General features: G+C 49.5%; 1 pseudogene across 1 annotated transcript; it reads left to right on the plus strand.

Annotated features, from left to right (window-relative positions):
* Window positions 1–2699: 2699 nt before the first annotated feature.
* Window positions 2700–5118, plus strand: LOC308569618 (5-beta-cholestane-3-alpha,7-alpha-diol 12-alpha-hydroxylase pseudogene; annotated as a pseudogene). Its single transcript has one exon. The product of its transcript is annotated as a 5-beta-cholestane-3-alpha,7-alpha-diol 12-alpha-hydroxylase pseudogene (transcript).
* The last annotated feature ends 13058 nt before the right edge of the window (window positions 5119–18176 follow it).

The following is an 18176-nucleotide window of genomic DNA, read 5'->3' on the forward strand; positions in this document are numbered from 1 at the left end:
GGGGATCTATAGTAAACTCCCACAATGAGGTCCCTGTTATTCTTCTCTCCCTTAATTTTGACCCAAATGCTCTCACTTTGGCTTTGATGTTCTAAATCTTGGATCTCTTCACAGGTATACACATCCCTGACATATAACGCCACTCCTCCTCCTTTCTTGTCTGGTCTATTTCTCTGAAATAGATTGTATCCCCCCATTATTACATTCCAATCGTGGGACTTATCCCACCAGGTTTCAGTGATGCCTATTATGTCATATTTAGTTTGCTGTACCAAGAGCTCAAGCTCATCTTGTTTATTTCCCATGCTTTGCGCATTAGTGTACAGACATTGAAGTCCATTAATCATTCCCCCGTGTCTCTTATTTAAGGATTTTTTCCTCCCACCACTAGGTCTGCGTGCTGTTTGCTCCATTTGGTCTATGACATTTGGATGATCATCTTCATCAATTGATAGGCTCCTACCTTCAGGAGCACTGTCTCCCTCCCCCACATTAGTCAGTTTAAAGCCCTCCTGATGAGGTTTCTGAGATTTTTGGCAAAAACATTTCTCCCAACTGTTGTGAGGTGCAGCCCATCGCTTGCCAGAAGTCCATCTTCAAGAAACTGCAGTCCGTGATCTAAGAATCCAAACCGTTCCTGTTTACACCATCTGCGAAGCCAGCTGTTCACTTCCACTATTTTCCCCTCTCTCCCTGGGCCACGTCGTTCAACTGGGAGGAGAGATGAGATGACAATTTGTGCATTTAGTTGCTTCAATTTCCTGCCGAGAGCCTCGTAGTCTCTTTTGATCTTCTGGAGGCTATTGCTTGCAGTGTCATTGGTTCCCACATGAACCAAGAGGAAGGGGTATTTGTCAGTGGGTTTTATGATTCCTTGCAGTCGTTCAGTTACATCTTGGATCTTAGCCCCGGGGAGACAGCACACTTCCCGAGACATCTTGTCAGGCCCACAAATCACTGCTTCTGTTCCCCTCAGTAGGGAATCCCCTATCACCACTACACGCCTCCTCTTAGGTTTGGTCGGGGTTCTTCCATGAGCTGTCCGTTCCAAGGTCGCCTGCACATTCCCTGGGGACTGACTTTGCTGCTCGCCTTCATATACCTGATCGACAGAAATGAGGGAGAGATCCTCAAATGGAGTCTGCTCTTCGTCTTCCATGCTAGGGGAGAGGACCTCAAAGCGATTGTGTAATTCTAAACAAGCAGAACGAACCCTGGGCCTCCTACTTCTTTGAGTCACGTTTCTCCATATATCCGGCTCCTGTGTTGGTGAACTAGCCTCCTTCTCTGGGGAGTCCCCTGTCTCCTCCTTGATGGAGGCGGTGTGGTCTGTTGCTTCCAAGAAGAGCTCCAGCTCTCTAATTCTTTGGAGCGTAGCTACCCTTTCCTCCAGTTTCTGGACTTTGTCTTTTAAGAGGGCAATCAACATGCAATTGCTGCAGGTAAAGCTGCCTGCAACCTTTGGCAAGATGGCAAACATTGCGCAGGAACCGCAGGCGACAGCAGCTGTTCCCTCCTCCTCCATCTTGAGAATGTGTCGTTGGGGGTGGCTACAGCGGTCCTCCATCATAAAAATGTGCAGACAGGACAAATAACTCCCCCCACAAAAAACCTAGGTCTCCCCCAACAAACGTTTCAGACTAGCTCCCCTAAATCTAAAAGATGGATCAAACTGCGCACGCCGCTGCCCTGCTAGCTCTGATAAGCTCCTCCCACAGCTAATCACCTTCCTCAACAGAAACCCTGTCCCCTCTGACCTTTGCACAGGGAAAACAGCTAATCAGCCACAAAGAAACACAAGCACACAAGAGAAAACCCTTTTTGCTCCTTCTTCAACTGCTTTCCTGCTAGCTCTGATAAGCTCCTCCCACAGCTAATCACCTTCCTCAACAGAAACCCTGCCCCCTCTGACCTTTGCACAGGGAAAACAGCTAATCAGCCACAAAGAAACACAAGAACACAAGAGAAAACCCTTTTAATTCAAATTCAAAGACTACTTGCAGAAACATTGTAAAATTAATGAATGTTAGAAGGATGTTGGATAGAAACTAAGCGGTTTCCAGCTGTAATGCTTTAAGAGATATGAAAAAAAAGAAAAGAGGTTTTACAAATGGGTAAAAGTTTAATGGTAAGGATTTGCTGAACTAACAAATCGAACTGGAATACAAAGAAGGGAGGTATGAGGAGGTCCGAGGAAATAAGTGTATGGAAGTTATGTTATTGGAAATTAATGTGTGTTTTTAACTGTTTTTTATTTTGTATGTTTATTTTTCTTTTTTCTTGTTATATCTTAAAAACTTTTAATAAATATCTTTTTTAAAAAATAATGGCTAACCATCATCAGCCTTCTGTTCCTCCAATGACCTCAGCTAGTTCTGCCAAGTTGACCTGATTCACCAGCAAAAGCTGAATCAAGGGCTTTCTGTGTTTGGCATAGTTTATACGAGGAGGATCTGGCACTGAGGAATTTAGGAGAAGCTATAACAATGTACTACGGAACATAATTGCCGTGCTACTGGGCTAATACTGAAAGTGAATCACAGACTGAGTGGTTCTGTACCACAGCTGCTGACCCAGGGAGCTGGTAACCATATAATTCGGTTAACACAATCTTACTCTCCTAGCTAGCAAGCTGTCGTAACATACTTCCAGTAATAATTTCCACTTCACGTGCTTCAGTGGTTCCTCAGCTCGTGAACAAGCAGAACATAAATCTGAGAGAATAATGCAATGCCGTAATTATGCAAAATTGAGGAGAGCTTGCCAACTCAAATGAGCCGAGGCAGTTTTACGCAGGGCAGCCAAGCAGGTGCATTATAAGTAGAGCTGAGGATTCGGTTTTTGAGTTGGCTGAGCGGCTTGGCTTCTGAACACCAGTCATGGATTCCTGGGAGATTGCGCTTTGTGTTTTCTTCGCATCCTTCCTCGCAACCATATTTGGTGGGCTCTACGCAGTAGGAGCATTTCGCAAGAGGAGACCCAAGGAACCTCCTCTGGACAAAGGCTTCATTCCATGGCTAGGACATGCGATTAAATTCAAGAAGAAACCTGTAGAATTTTTGGAATGCATGCAGAAGAAACACGGGGATATTTTCACGGTTCTGGTTGGCGGCAATTACTTACATTTTGTGCTGGACCCTTGCACTTACCGGGATATAATAAAGAAGCCCAAAGATAAGCTGGATTTTGATACGTTTGGATTGAAAATAGTTTTTAATGCTTTTAGGTTCCACGCATCCGAATCTCATCACAAAATTGTGCAGCAAAATAGCAAGAAGTATCTGAGAGGCAAGAGTCTAGCTGCCCTGAACCAGGTGATGATGGAGAAATTGAAGACCGTGATGCTTCATAGCTGGGATTCAGGTGAGAATAAGAGACAATGGCAGCAGGATGGGGTTTTGCACTTTAGCTACAATACAATATTCCAGGCTGCCTTTCTGGCTTTGTTTGGAACTGACCCAGACAAAGCTGTTGAGAGTGAAGGAAATGCAAAGGAGAATAAACTAACACAACGCGGGGATTTTTTTGGGAATTTTCAGAAGTTTGATCACTTATTTCCCCAAATGGTTTTTGGTATTCTGGACCCTCAGGGCAAAATGGAGACAGAAAGATTGAGGAAATTCTTATGGGACATACTGTCGGTAGAAAAGATCTATCAGAAGGATAACATCAGCAACTGGATAGTTGAGCAAGATCAGCAAATGGCTGAGATTGGGGTGACCGAAAAGATGAGGACACAATTTATGTTTCTTCTCCTCTGGGCATCTCAAGCCAACACAGGCCCCGCTGCCTTCTGGGTTCTTGTGCATCTCCTGAAGTATCCAGAAGCAATGAAGGCAGTGTGGGAAGAAGTGGACCGAGTACTGAGAGAGACTGGCCAGGAAGTGAATCCAGGAAGCCCCATCATCGATGTCTCCCTGGAAACAATAAAGACTCCTCTTCTGGACAGTACAATAGAAGAAACACTGCGCTTGAAAGCGAATCCCTTCCTGTTCAGAAGTGTGATGCAGGATACAGATCTTAAAATGTCTGATGGGAGAGAATACATCCTTCGTAAAGGAGACCATCTACTTCTTTTCCCTTTCCTTGGACTGCATATGGACCCAGAGATCCACCCTGATCCTCACACGTTCAAATACGACAGGTTCTTGAACCCAGATGGCACCAAAAGAGAGTTCTATAAGAATGGGAAGAAGCTCAAACAATACGCTATGCCTTTTGGTGGAGGGCCGTCTATTTGCCCTGGGCGATTCTTTGCTGTTAGTGAATTGAAGATGTTTGTGATCCTGATGCTCACCTGCTTTGACATGGAACTGGTTAACGCAGAAGAGGAAATACCACCAGTAGATGGAAGCCGCTGTGGCTTTGGAATTGTGCATCCTTCTCGAGATATTCAGTTTAGGTATCGATTGCGCTCCTAAACTTAAACCTGACTTTTATACATTGGCTTGCAACAATTAGCTGTTGTATACCCCAAACTGAAAACTAAACTGGTTAATCTTCCAAAAGTCCTTTCGCTAGGGAGTAGTATAATCACAGAGAGCGTCTGTGTTATTTAGTATTGGCAAAGGACAAAATGTACATTGGCATCTCTAGCTAATTACCGGTAAGTAGGATAGGTTTCCACCAGCTACAACATCAGATAAAGTGAAGTTGGGAGGTGTGCAGCCCCTAGAATAGGGAGAGAAAGAATAATGTAGTTTTTGTTGGCTCACAGTCAACCTTCTCTGACCAATTCATGAATTCCTGGAAGTCTGTCAGTCAGGCCCATGGAGGGTGGCAGGCCAGGAATAGCCTTTTTTTTTGGTTTGGAATAGGCTTTTTGGGTTTGAATTTATAACTTTATTCTAACAAGACTTCTGCCCCGGGCCACAGACAAGCTCTGCATGGGCCTGCTGTTTGCTGTGAAAGTAGTGGTCTAAGGCCAATTTATAGATTCATGGCAGAGGCATGATTTAAAGCTGGGGAAAGGTGACTTCCTGATTTCTAGTTTAGTTTCTTAGTCTCTCCCTCAGGGATAGCCAATGTAGTACCCTCCAGACTGCAACACCCCTTGACCTCCTACCATTGACCATGCCAGCTAGGGCTAATGGAAGTTATAGTCCACAACAGCTCAAGCACAGTACCTGATACCAGCACTTTAAAAGTTTCAAACTCTAATATTCACTGTTTTAAGACAACTAAACTACCGTATTTTTCGCTCCATAAGACGCACTTCTTTCCTCTTAAAATCTAAGGGGAAATGTATGTGCATCTTATGGAGCGAATGTGTGGTCCCTGGGGCTGGGGGGGGGGACGACCCAGGCTTCCCCCGCCAGCCCCGCCAAGCTCCTGAGCAGCTCTGGGGTAGCCCTCGAAGCCTCCGCAGGGCAACGGGGAGCATTCATCCCGCTGCCCTGGGGAGGCTTCGCGCAGCTATCCCTGGCTTTTGCGGGAGGTGGGGGAAGGGTCAGAGTGAGGCTCCCTCACTTCCCCCACCTCCCTCAAAAGCCCCCAAGAGCCGCATATTTTTTTTCTTGAACCCCCCCCCCCAAAAGAGTAGGTGCGCCTAATGGTCAGGTGCGCCTTACGGAGCGAAAAATACGGTACATGTTTTTGCCTTACAACGTGGGCAGCCAGCCTGTGGTACTACAGATCTTGTTGGACTGTCCCCCCCATGAGCCCCAGCTAGCATGGTGAGCGGTTAGGGATGATGGGAGCTGGAGTCCTACAACATCAAGAGGGATCCAGATTCCTTACCGCTGCTTTACAATGCACACCTGTGATTGCTAAGCCTCTAAGGCAGTGATGGCCAAACTTGGCCCTCCAGCTGTTTTGGGACTACAACACCCATCATCCCTATCTAACAGGACCAGTGGTCAGGGATGATGGGAATTGTAGTCCCCAAACAGCTGGAGGGCCGAGTTTGGCCATCACTGCTCTAAGGCAACATATTTTGCCCTGCAATGCTCTTGCCTTATTAGCAACCACAGCTGTCTGTTGCCTTGGGAAGTCGTGCTTAGGTATAAAGCACCTGTCTTGTGCATATTCCTAACTGCTATGGGAGAGCACAAGAGTTTGTGACATCTTGTGTTTGATTAGTACAGCGTACACTGGAAGAATAGGTGAGATAGTTGACGAAGCCAGAAACTGGGCTTCTATAAGCCCGTTACTATGAGGAGAGAAACTTAAATTGTAGAAGAACGTGCTTAAGGATATTTGTGCAAACTTATTTTCCTGCATTTATGGAGTGTTTAGATCTTGTGTGATTTACTGGAGCCAAACAGAAGCATCCATAGAACTGGGTGTTTACTTTGGAATGGCTGCGCTTTTTTTACACACTTTCTTATGAGACATTGGCAAAACACTGTGAATATAGTATTCCTTACATGAATCGTGATTGCCCTGTTCAGTTTCTGTTTGCTATTTTTAAAGCTCCGAAAATCCAACTTTTTTTTATATATATAAAAAAATTGCTGTGCAATTTTTCTAGTTTTGCTGTCTCTCTTTTAGTCTCTTCACCACTCTGGGTGCTGGGTTATTTTCCTTTGGTATCTTCAACAAGAGGTTCCTCCCTTATCTTTTAGTCACATGCTTTTAAAACTGTGTTATGAATTTATATAGTTCAAAAGGCAAGCTTGCTTCATATGTTGTGATGTTTAATCTATTTTGCATTGTGCTATTTAATCAGCAGCTGAATAACTTATCCGGGGGTACATAGTCCTCTTTCCCCACTTTCAGCTAAACTGTTGTAGCCACTTTAGCTACAATCTGTGTATACTTAGGTAGCCAAACCCAGAAAGAGATTCAGTGTTATAACTGCTGAGGACGCAGGGGGCGCTGTAGTCTAAGCCACTGAGCCTTTTGGGCTTGCTGATCAAAAGGTTGGCGGTTCAAATCCATGCGACGGTGGTGAGCTTCCATTGCTCTGTCCCAGCTTCTGCCAACCCAGCAGTTCAAAAGCACGCTACTGCAAGTAGATAAGGAGGTACTGCTGCAGCAGGGAGGTAAATGGCGTTTCTGTGTGCTCTGGTTTCTGTCACGTTGTCCCGTTGTGCCAGAAGGGGTTTAGTCATGCTGGCCACATGACCTGGAAAGCTATCTGTGGACCAATGTTGGCTACCTTGGCCTGAAAAGTGAGATGAGCGCCGTACCCCATAGTCGCCTTTGACTGGACATAACCATCCAGGGGTCCTTTACCTTTACCTTTACTTAAATGCTGAGGAATTAGTTAAAAATAGGAAAATTAGAGCAAATTATATAGCCAAGGTAGCCACCATCTAAAGGAGATGAATTTATTTGACCCTATCTACATCAAGCTATATTCTATCTTTATCACCAAACTCCGAATATAATTGCACACTGTATTAATTAACATTATTTTTTTTAATATATTAGAGGCCATGTGATAATTTTAGCTTATACATTTTATTGTTTAATGTCTTAATTTGTATATTAAGGTACTTTTATAGCTCTGTTTAGAGTAGGTAATGTCTTGATAACATAAACGTTTTAAGTTTTTTGTACCAATCCAGTATATTTTCTTTTAATTGTTGAATGATTCTGTGTACATCGCGGCAGCATTTGGCTATCTGCAATAAAACTGACTGACTGAGTTAAAAATAGTTAGGCTACATAACTCTGGTACATATAGCTATTTTAAAAATCATAAAAATAAATGCCACCATCCATAATAGTTGAATCATGCTGTAAGTATCACCTGACACAGCTCCAGTACAAAGATGAGCAAAACCTATGCATGACCTGTGTTCAGGTATAGCGCAGTCAATTACTTGTATGATTAAACTTACCTCAGTGTGTTAAAATAGGACACCTGGTTAATTAGCTAAAGCTGCAGTGAGGATGACTGTAGCCAATAACAGCCGCAGCTGAGCACGCTGAGGAATTAATTCTTATTAAAAGCACAAGAAAATAGTATGGCTTTTAAAATATTGCAGATAGTAGAGCTGAAACTGGGGCAGTGGCAATCCTAACCACCGGCTCCACTGGCTGCAGGAGCTCAGGAACAAGCGAAGGATCCTCTCTACTGGCAGAAAGGCAAACTGAATCATCATTTACTGTGGATACCCTGCTACTCACGCTGATTAACTCTGCAGGTGTAAACAACAAAACGAACTAGACTCCTTGGCAGGTTTTGAATAAAGACTCACAAACTTTTATTGATAATAGCCAGTCAGATAAACTAAGGATCTATACAATTTTGTAACATGCAGAGAATAACATTTGTTGATAAACCAGAGAGAGGAGCTGAGGGAAGTCGGGGGGGGGGGTATTTTATGGGAAGGGGGGAGGAGGAAAAAAAGGGGGAATTAAGGATATGTTTTTTGATAAAATGTTTTGTTGAAATTCCTAATAAAAATATTTTAAAAAAACAACGCTGCATGTGTCGAGCCTCTGAACCTGGTATGTGAATTGGGCCCCTTGCCTTGCAGGTACATACACACTGCTACGAATTAGCAATAACAACTGCTCTTTATGTACAGTGGTACCTCGGATTAAGTACTTAATTCATTCCGGAGGTTCGTTCTTAACCTGAAACTGTTCTTAACCTGAAGCACCACTTTAGCTAATGGGGCCTCGATTGGCTAATAGTCGCTCTTTCCTTTACAGTGGTACCTCGGGTTAAGTACTTAATTCGTTCTGGAGGTCTGTTCTTAACCTGAAACTGTTCTTAACCTGAAGCACCTCTTTAGCTAATGGGGCCTCCTGCTGCTGCCAGTGGACTGCCGCTGCACGATTTCTGTTCTCATCCTGAAGCAAAGTTCTTAACCCGAGGCAATATTTCTGGGTTAGCAGAGTCTATAACCTGAAGCGTCTGTAACCTGAGGTACCACTGTATATAAATTAACTTAACCTACCTAACCCATAGAGGGACGCGGGTGGCGTTGTGGGTTAAACCACAGAGCCTAGGACTTGGTGATCAGAAGGTCGGCGGTTCAAATCCCTGTGACGGGGTGAGCTCCCATTGCTCGGTCCCTGCTCCTGCCCACCTATCAATTTAAAAGCATGTCGAAGTGCAAGTAGAATAATAGGTACCGCTCTAGCGGGAAGGTAAACGGCGTTTCCGTGCGCTGCTCTGGTTCGCCAGAAGCGGCTTAGTCCTGCTGGCCACATGACCTGGAAGCTGTACTCCGGCTCCTTCGGCCAATAAAGCGAGATGACCGCCGCAACCCCAGAGTCGGCCACAACTGGACCTAATAGTCAGGGGTCCCTTTACCTTTACTTTACCTAAGCCATAGGTGTGCTGCAAAGATAAAAAGGGACAGCAGAGGGCACTGTACACAACCTTGAGCAATTGGGTGGAAAAGCAAAATGCAAATATATAATGGCATTCATGGAATCACAGAATTGTAGAGCTGTAAGGGACCCTGAGGGTAATCTAGGCCAATGCCCTGCAATGCAGAATCCTGCCCACAGCTGTCCCTGAGGGGGCTCGAACCACCCTCAACCGTCTAGTTAAGAGCCAGACCCATTGCACTACAGGCGTCTGCAAAGAAAAAGAAACACACACACACACACACACACACACACACACACACACACAGCCAGAAAAGCAGCCCTCCTTGCTTTAGCTACATTTAATAGTCCTGATATTTTCAACGAAACAACTCTGCCAACTCTGATAAATAAAAGCAAGCAAAAGTTCTCTCACGTGTGTGCAGTTTCACAACTTTGGGGTCTGAACTCCCATCAGCCTAGCTCACAACCTCACAGGGCTGTCGTGAAGATAAAAAGAGTTGTTTTTAAATTTATTGTTGTACATTGTTTTAATTGTTTCTTTTTCTTCTGCGACTGTACCCCCAGGTGTGTTTTATAAGCTGGTCTCTGACCGTAATAAATTATCTATCTATCTATCTAAAAAGAGGGGAGGGGGGAACAATATACACAGCCTTGAACTCCTGTGAGGAAAATATACAAGCAATTAAAAAACAGGTGGAGTTTCACAAACATGATAAAGCATTCTTGTGTTAAAAGCACTGTCTATAGGCAGTGGCATAGCGTGGGGGCCCGGCCGCACCGGCCGCAACATCTGGGGGCGCGCGCTCGCACTCGCAGCTCTCTGCCCCTACTAAAATCTACGGGTTAGGGGGCGCAAATTACTTGCCTTGCCCCGGGTGCTGACAACCCACGCTATGCCACTGTCTATAGGTATTTCTTGCTGCAGCTGTAATATTTTTGATTATTTTATGCTTATATTAGCCAATTCATTTTTGTATGTTTATTCATGGTCACTGTGTGTATTAATAAATAACAGCCTGGTGATGACAAACAGACCAGTAGTGGCTGTGTGGACACATGGAAAATGGTGTCTACTGAAAGGTCACCAATTTTTTATCCGTAGGAGGGAAGCCTTATTTAGTTAAAGTATCTTTATTTCCAAGCAGAATATACCAAATATAAAAATATAGTTAGTCTCTCCTGACACATCTTACCTGGGAGTAAACCCCATTAAGCTTAAAGAGACTTACTTCTGAAGCAGAGAATTGTACAGGTGTCCCCCCCCCCACTTATGCACAATTGACTTGTGTGCAAACACGTATACACCTGGTGCTAGGAAATAATTCAATTCATACCTGGAAATGGGGGGAGACAGCTAGAGAGTCCTTGTGGCTCATGAGGAAACCCTCCCTGGAGCTGAAAAGGACATCGGTAAGGGTGGAGGACCAGAGGCACAGCAGGGCTTTGTTCAAGCTGCTCCGCTTCCCCGCCAAACAGCTGATGTTTGGGGTAGCACAGCTGCCGCTGCTTTCTTGAGGGTCCTCCAGTCTCCAGCCAGCCTCAGAGCTTGAATTCTAGCTGTGGATATTTTCTGATATTTTTGCGAGAGCCGCAGAGAGGGCGTTTAAAGGGTGTTTAGAGGGTGCTCCCCACTTTACACATTTTTACAAGTGAAATTAACCCCCGCATAAGTGGGGGGGGATGCCTGTACTGCAAATTAACTACTGTACACAGTGAATTCTCAGTGAGTGCCTGGTCTTTAGCTCCTGCACGGCAAAAGACATGCCTAAATCTCTTTGCAAAGTCTTCACATTTTGCATTTGCTATTTCACACACACACTGCCACCTACTGCCACTGACTAGGGTTGTCAAGGCAGGAGCATCTCAGACCTCGAGGTTTCAGGGCCACAACCCTAAAACCTAGGGGCAGCCCCAGTGATGTGATGTCATTAAGTGCAACACATTAAGTACTACAGTGGTACCTCTGTTTAAGAACAGCCCTGTTTAAGAACTATTTGGTTTATGAACTCCGCAAAATTGGAAGTAGTGTCCCGGTTTGTGAACTTTACCTCGGTCTAAGAACGGAATCCGAACGGTGGAAGGGCACTGGCGGTGGGAAGCCTCATTAGGGAAAGCGCGCCTCAGTTTAAGAATGGTTTTGGTTTCAGAACGGACTTCCGGAACAGATTGAGTTCATAAACCAAGGCACCACCGTATTTACGTGGGTGGCGCTGTGGGTGGCGCTGTGGCCTAGGGCTTGCCGATCAGAAGGTCGGCGGTTTGAATCCCTGTGATGGGGTGAGCTCCCATTGCTCGGTCCCTGCTCCTGCCAACCTAGCAGTTAAAAAGCATGTCAAAGTGCAAGTAGATAAATAGGTACCACTCCAGCGGGAAGGTAAACGGCATTTCCATGTGCTGCTCTGGTTCGCCAGAAGCGGCTTAGTCATGCTGGCCACATGACCCAGAAGCTGTATGCCGGTTCCCTCGGCCAATAAAGTGAGATGAGCGCCGGAACCCCAGAGTCAGCCACGACTAGACCTTCTGTCTTTTCAGGATTCAACCTCAATCTGTTAGCCACCATCCATCCTCCAACGGCTGTAAACTCCATCCGGTGGTTTACCCTTACCGGACTTCCTGAGCATCGGGCAGGAATCAGATATAGTCTTTTAGAAGACATCTAAAGGCAGCCCTGTTTAGGGAAGCTTTTAATGTTTCATAGGTGTCAGAGCTGCTTCAAGATCCTAGCTCACAGAGGATCACGCTAGCCAGCGGTCATTAAGTAAAAGTCTTTATTGAGTTACAGTTTCCATTCCCAAGCTGCTGCGTGCAACTCTACGTCTAATGGCTAGATCGGCGAAGCTCCGTCTGAGTCTCCGCCCCTTGTGCACCAACTTAATATCCTAGCCCTGCTCCACCTTTTCCGCCTGACTGCTCTCCTCTGGGTCCCTCTGCCCCCCGGGGTCTCTTCCTTCCGGGATTCTTCTGACGCCGACCCCCCGGAACTCCCTGTCTCCTTGCGCCGGGCTTTAGGACCTGGCTCCCTTTCCTGGCTGCCTACTGCGTCACTTTCCTGTGCATTTGAACTTGGCGCGCGCGCCCAACCTTCCACTTTCCGTCTGACCGTTTCTTCGCTCCCCGATGGAGGTGTGGCCACTCCTGACTCGTGCCCTCCCCCCTGTTGCGAGCTGCCAGCGCTTGATCTCTGGCGCTCCTCCTCTTCCCTGCTCTCTGGCTGTGACGCTGGTCCCGATTTCCAACTGCTCTCCTCTGAGTCCCCTCTGGCTCTATCTTCCTGGGGTGTCCCCCTAGGCTCCCCCCTTGCCCTGACCACTGGTGCTCCTTTCTGTGAATCTTCTGATTCACTGGAAAGACTCGGAGATCTCGGGTCGTCGTCATCACTCATCTTTTCTTCTGCCTCCTCCCCCTCGCTCTCTGTTTCCTCCCTTGCCCTTGCCTCTGCTCCTGAACCCCTGACATCCATCCCCCCCTCGAAGCCCCCCGTTCCCCCCTCCCCTCCTTCCGGTGCGGGAACTGGGTGCTGCTGTGTCAGAGGGACGAACGTCGGATACAGTTCGCTTCCCGTGGCGGGCCTCCATCTGAAGTCTCCCGGTTCTGCCTCCCTGCTCTCGTCGACGACGGTCACCTCCGCTTCCATCTCTGTGCCGCCGTGCTCGAAACCAGGGTCGTCCCCGAAAACGTCCATGTCCGTCTCTCCCTCACTTCCTCCTGGCGGCGTTGCTCGTCCTGGACCTTCCTGCCACTTCCTGCGCCACTGCTCCTCTGGTCTATCGTCCCACCAATACGAGGGTTCTGAGGCAGATCCCGAGGGTGACCCCTCCGGGGAACGGGCGTCTCGTATCGGGTCCTCGTCCGAGTCGAACCCCCGGAACGTGCTGGCAGAAAGCGTTGGCGTGAAAAGCCAGTCGTCGAAAAATTCTGCTGGCATTGGTCTATGTGGGAAGAGGGCATGAAACTCGTCTTTGAGCAGAGGTTCGTCCAAGGCGTAGCCCGGCACCCAGCTGTTCGCACTGGCCGGGGTGCCCTCCTTGGCGAGAAGGTATTCTACCCCTTCTTCCCCCCATCTGGAGTCCAAAATCTCTGTGACTTCGTTGATGCGTTCCTTCTGTGCCACTCCCGCGTGCCCGGTTCCTTCTCTGAGCGGACTCGGTGCCGTTCCGGGTTCCTGAAACCTGTGCGGTGCCTTGTAGGGGGTGAGCACCGATCTGTGGAACACCGGATGCATTCTGGAACCCTCCGGAAGCGCCAGCCTGAAAGCCACCGGGTTGACCTGCTCTTCAACTTGGTAGGGCCCCAGTTGCTTATGCCCCAGCTTCTTCTTGGCCAACGACCTGGCCGGCACTGCGTGGGCTGCTAACCAGACCCAGTCTCCCACATGGATCTCTTCGCCAACCCTTCTGTGTTTGTCCGCTTGCACCTTGTATGCATGTTTGGCCAGCTCCAGGTGTCGCCGCAGCTGATCGTGGACCTCCTGCAACTCCGACGCGAACGCGCCTGCTGTCTGCGGCTCCCCCTCCCCCATCCTTTCCAGTCCCGGGAAGGTTCTGGGGTGCCTCCCGTTGTTAGCGAAGAACGGCGTGACCCCCGTGGACACGTGCTTCGTGTTGTTGTAGGCAAACTCGGCGAGCGGCAGGTAATCCACCCACGTCGCAGGCTGTTGATTCGCATAACATCTCAGGTACTGCTGCATGATGGCATTGACCCGCTCCGCCTGCCCGTTGGTCTGCGGGTGTCTCGCCGACGCCAGGTTGATCTTGACGTTCAGGAAGCCCATCAGCTTCTGCCAGAAATTCGAGATGAACTGTCGCCCCCGGTCGGACAGAATAGACCGTGGCAGACCGTGAACCTTGAACACGTGGTCTATGAACAGTTTGGCGGTTTGCTCCGCCGTGGCCACCTTGGCACACGGAATGAAATGTGCCATCTTGGAGAACAAGTCCACCACCACCAGCACGGCCGTCTTGCCCCTCGAGCTGGGCAGATCCGTGACAAAGTCCAGGGCCACCCTCTCCCATGGTTCGACCGGAGTTTGCAGCGGTTCCAACAGTCCGGCCGGTGGTTTGTGCACCGGTTTGGCCCTCTGGCAGGTGTCACACCTCGCCACGTAGTCCGCGACCTCCCCTCTCATTCCGGGCCACCAGAAGTCCCTGGCGACTAATTCCACCGTCTTCTCCTTGCCAAAGTGCCCGGCAGTGGGCGCGTCGTGCAGCTGCTGCAGTACCTTGGCGCGAAGTTCGTCTCCCGGCACGTAGATGGCCCCTTTACGAATGAGCAATCCATCTCTCAGCTGGAACTCGTCGGTCGCTGCCGTGCCCCTGTGCACCTCTGCCATCTTCGCTTGCGTGAAGGAGTCATCCTGCAACGCTCGCCGCACCGCCTCCAGGTCCACTGTTGCCGCAGCGCACGCCCACACTGTTGGTGCGAAGATGTGCATGGCGGCCGCTGGCTTGGCGTCCTCCAGATATTGTGGCTTACGAGAGAGAGCGTCCGCCATGATGTTGGTGTCCCCCGGGACATACTCTATTCGGAAGTCGAAGTTCGCAAAGAACTCAGCCCAACGTATCTGCCTCTGGTTCAGGAACTGTGCCGTGCGCCAGTGCTCCAGATTCTTGTGGTCCGTGCAGACCTGCACCGTGTGCTTGGCGCCGATCAGGAAGTGCCTCCATGCTTTGAATGCTGCATGAATGGCCAGCAACTCCCTGTCCCAGATGGTGTAGTTCTGTTCGGACTTGCTGAGCTTCCTGGAGTAAAACGCTCCCGGCCGCCAAACCCCCTGCGGGTCTTTCTGCAGCAGGACTGCTCCCACGGCTCTGTCCGAGGCGTCTGTCTCCACCCTCATCGGCCTGCTGGGGTCAACATGCAGCAGCTGCTCTTCCGACGCGAAGAGACGCTTGAGTGCCTGAAAGGACTGCTCCGCCTGCTCTGTCCAGATGAACTTCTTTTTCTTGGAGCTAAGCGTGTCCGTGATGGCCGCTGTCTGCATAGCGAAGCCTTTGATAAACTTGCGATAGAAGTTCGCGAAGCCGACAAACCGTTGGACCTCCTTCCGGTTGCGTGGGCTCTTCCAGTCCAACACCGCTCGAACCTTGGCGCTGTCCATGGCGAGCCCCTTGTCAGACAACTTGTAGCCCAGAAAATCCACCTCCGTCACGTCGAATTGGCACTTCTCCAGCTTGGCGTAGAGCCTATGCTGCTGTAGCCTGCTTAGCACTTCTTTGACGTGTCTGTCATGCTCCTGCTGCGATTCCGAAAAGATCAGGATGTCATCTAAGAAACAGACGCACGTCTTGTAGAGGAGCCCCGCCAACACGTGATGCATGAACGCTTGAAAAACGTGGGAGCCATTTTGCAATCCAAAAGGCATAACTCTATATTCGTAGGTGCCCAGCGGCGTGAACATGGCTGTCTTCCACTCATCCCCTTCCCGCATGCGAATGAGGTTGTACGCCCCTCGCAGGTCTAACTTGGTGAACACGCTGCCCTTTCGTACCTTTGCGAGGAGGTCGTCGATTCGGGGCATGGGGAAGTCCGATGGCTTGGTCACACTGTTTAAGATGCAATAGTCCACCACAAGTCTTTTTTGGGGCGTGTCCCGCTTCTTAACAAAGAATACAGGACTGCCCCCCGCTGCCTTGGACTCCCGGATGAAACCGCGCTCCAAATTATGATCTATGAACTCTTTGAGTTCCTGCAGTTCGTCCTCAGACATGGAATACAGCTTCCCTTTAGGCAGCGCCGCCCCCGGCAGCAGGTCAATTTTGCAGTCATATGGTCTGTGGGGGGGGGGGTAGCCTGTCTGCCTCCTTTTCGCAGAAAACCTCCAAAAATTCTGCGTACTTGTGGGGAATCGCTTGCAGCGTGCCTAGCAGCAGCTGTGTCTCCTCTTCCTCTCCTTCCTGCCGGGGGACGATGCAGTGTTCAGCACAAAAGGAAGAGCCGAAGGTCAGCTGCCTCTGGTACCAAGCCAGCGTTGGGCTGTGCTTGTCCAGCCAACTCATGCCCAATACAATGGGCGTGTCCGATAGTTGAGTGACGTTGAAGCTGATGATTTCCTTGTGATTCCCAAGGCGCATCACCATTGGTGGCGTCTGCTTCACCACTTGCCCCCCTAGCAGCTCCCTGCCATCCACCGTGACCACCTGCAGGGGCAGCGTGGCCGGCAGCAACTGTATAGCGTGCCGGTCTACAAAGTCTTGCCCTATAAAGTCCGCATTGCTTCCCGAGTCAATGGTGAGCGGCACGTCCATGGTGATTCCATTGGGCAGCTGGAGCGATGCGGTGAGCCTCACTACTGGTTTGGGCGGGAGGGGGTCCATGGGCTGTGAAATCTCCGGGGACTTCTTCACTGACACGTCTGGCTGGGCCCCAGTGCCTCTTCCTCCAGCCAGACATCGTCGTTTCCCTGCTGTGGTCCTCCTTGTTGCGTTGCTGCAGTTACCATTGCTGAGGCTGCAGTGTGCTTGTGGAGCCTCCGGGGACACTCTTTCGCCATATGCCCTGGATCCTCGCAGATGTAACACTTCCTGTTCCCTCTAGGAGGCTTCGCTTTCACTGTTGTCGGTGCTAGGGCTCTGGCTGCTGATTGAGCCCTTGCACTTCCAACCTCCATAGGTTCCACTCCTCCTCCTGGCGGAGGCGTGGATTGCGCACGCGCTGCTTCTCTGGGAAGGAAGGAGGAGCCCCTGGCTGGTTCGCGCCCTCCACGCCCTTCGTCCCTGCTCCACGGACGTTCTTCCAGCCGCACCCCCACGGCTAGCGCCCTCTGAACGATCTCCTGCGTGGTCCGGGGTCTCTCCCCCCTCGCAATTTCATCTTTAACAGAGCCGTGCAATCCCTCCCAAAACAGGTCTCTTACAGGAACCGAATCCCTGTCCCATTCCAGAGCACTGACCAAAGCGAAAAAGCGGGCATGATACTGCCTTACGCTGGCCCTCCCTTGTTTCAGTCCATGTATCTGCTGCCGAGCAAGATCCACGTCAATGCTTGATAAGAAACACCCATCCATCGCTTTAATAAAGGCATCCGCATTTTGGAGCGCCGGATCCTTATCCCTCCACAAATTGCGCAGCCATGCTTTAGCTTCCCCATGCAAATGGGACATGATGAACCCCACTTTCTCTTGCTCATCTCTAAAGTCTTTTTTCAGCAGTTCCAGTGCGCACATTACATCTGCTCTAAAGTTGGGGTACTGCTGCAGGTTCCCATCGAAGTGAGAGACCAGACCGCCTGTTCGTCTCGCCAACCCAATTCCCTCCTGTCTGGGTGTCAGTTGCCCGTGCTTCGTAAGCATGTCCAACCTGACCTGGAGATCCCTGCAGGCGGCAGCTGCCTCCTCCTCTCTCTTCCTGGATGCGAGAGCCTCGGCATTCAGTTGTGACACTGCTTTTCTGAGTTCCTCTATCTGCTGCTCAGCCGTCATGTTGTCTGCCGTTCGTGAGCTAGCTAGTAGGCACCTGCTTCTCTCCTCTCCTCGAGGCTGTAGATGCCCACAATTTCCGAGACGGAGCTTACTGTCAGAGCTGCTTCAAGATCCTAGCTCACAGAGGATCACGCTAGCCAGCGGTCATTAAGTAAAAGTCTTTATTGAGTTACAGTTTCCATTCCCAAGCTGCTGCGTGCAACTCTACGTCTAATGGCTAGATCGGCGAAGCTCCGTCTGAGTCTCCGCCCCTTGTGACCAACTTAATATCCTAGCCCTGCTCCACCTTTTCCGCCTGACTGCTCTCCTCTGGGTCCCTCTGCCCCCCGGGGTCTCTTCCTTCCGGGATTCTTCTGACGCCGACCCCCCGGAACTCCCTGTCTCCTTGCGCCGGGCTTTAGGACCTGGCTCCCTTTCCTGGCTGCCTACTGCGTCACTTTCCTGTGCATTTGAACTTGGTGCGCGCACCCAACCTTCCACTTTCCGTCTGACCGTTTCTTCGCTCCCCGATGGAGGTGTG

This window comes from Podarcis bocagei (genome assembly GCF_964188305.1).
Source record: "Podarcis bocagei genome assembly, chromosome: 12".
Classification (NCBI taxonomy): Eukaryota; Metazoa; Chordata; class Lepidosauria; order Squamata; family Lacertidae; genus Podarcis; species Podarcis bocagei.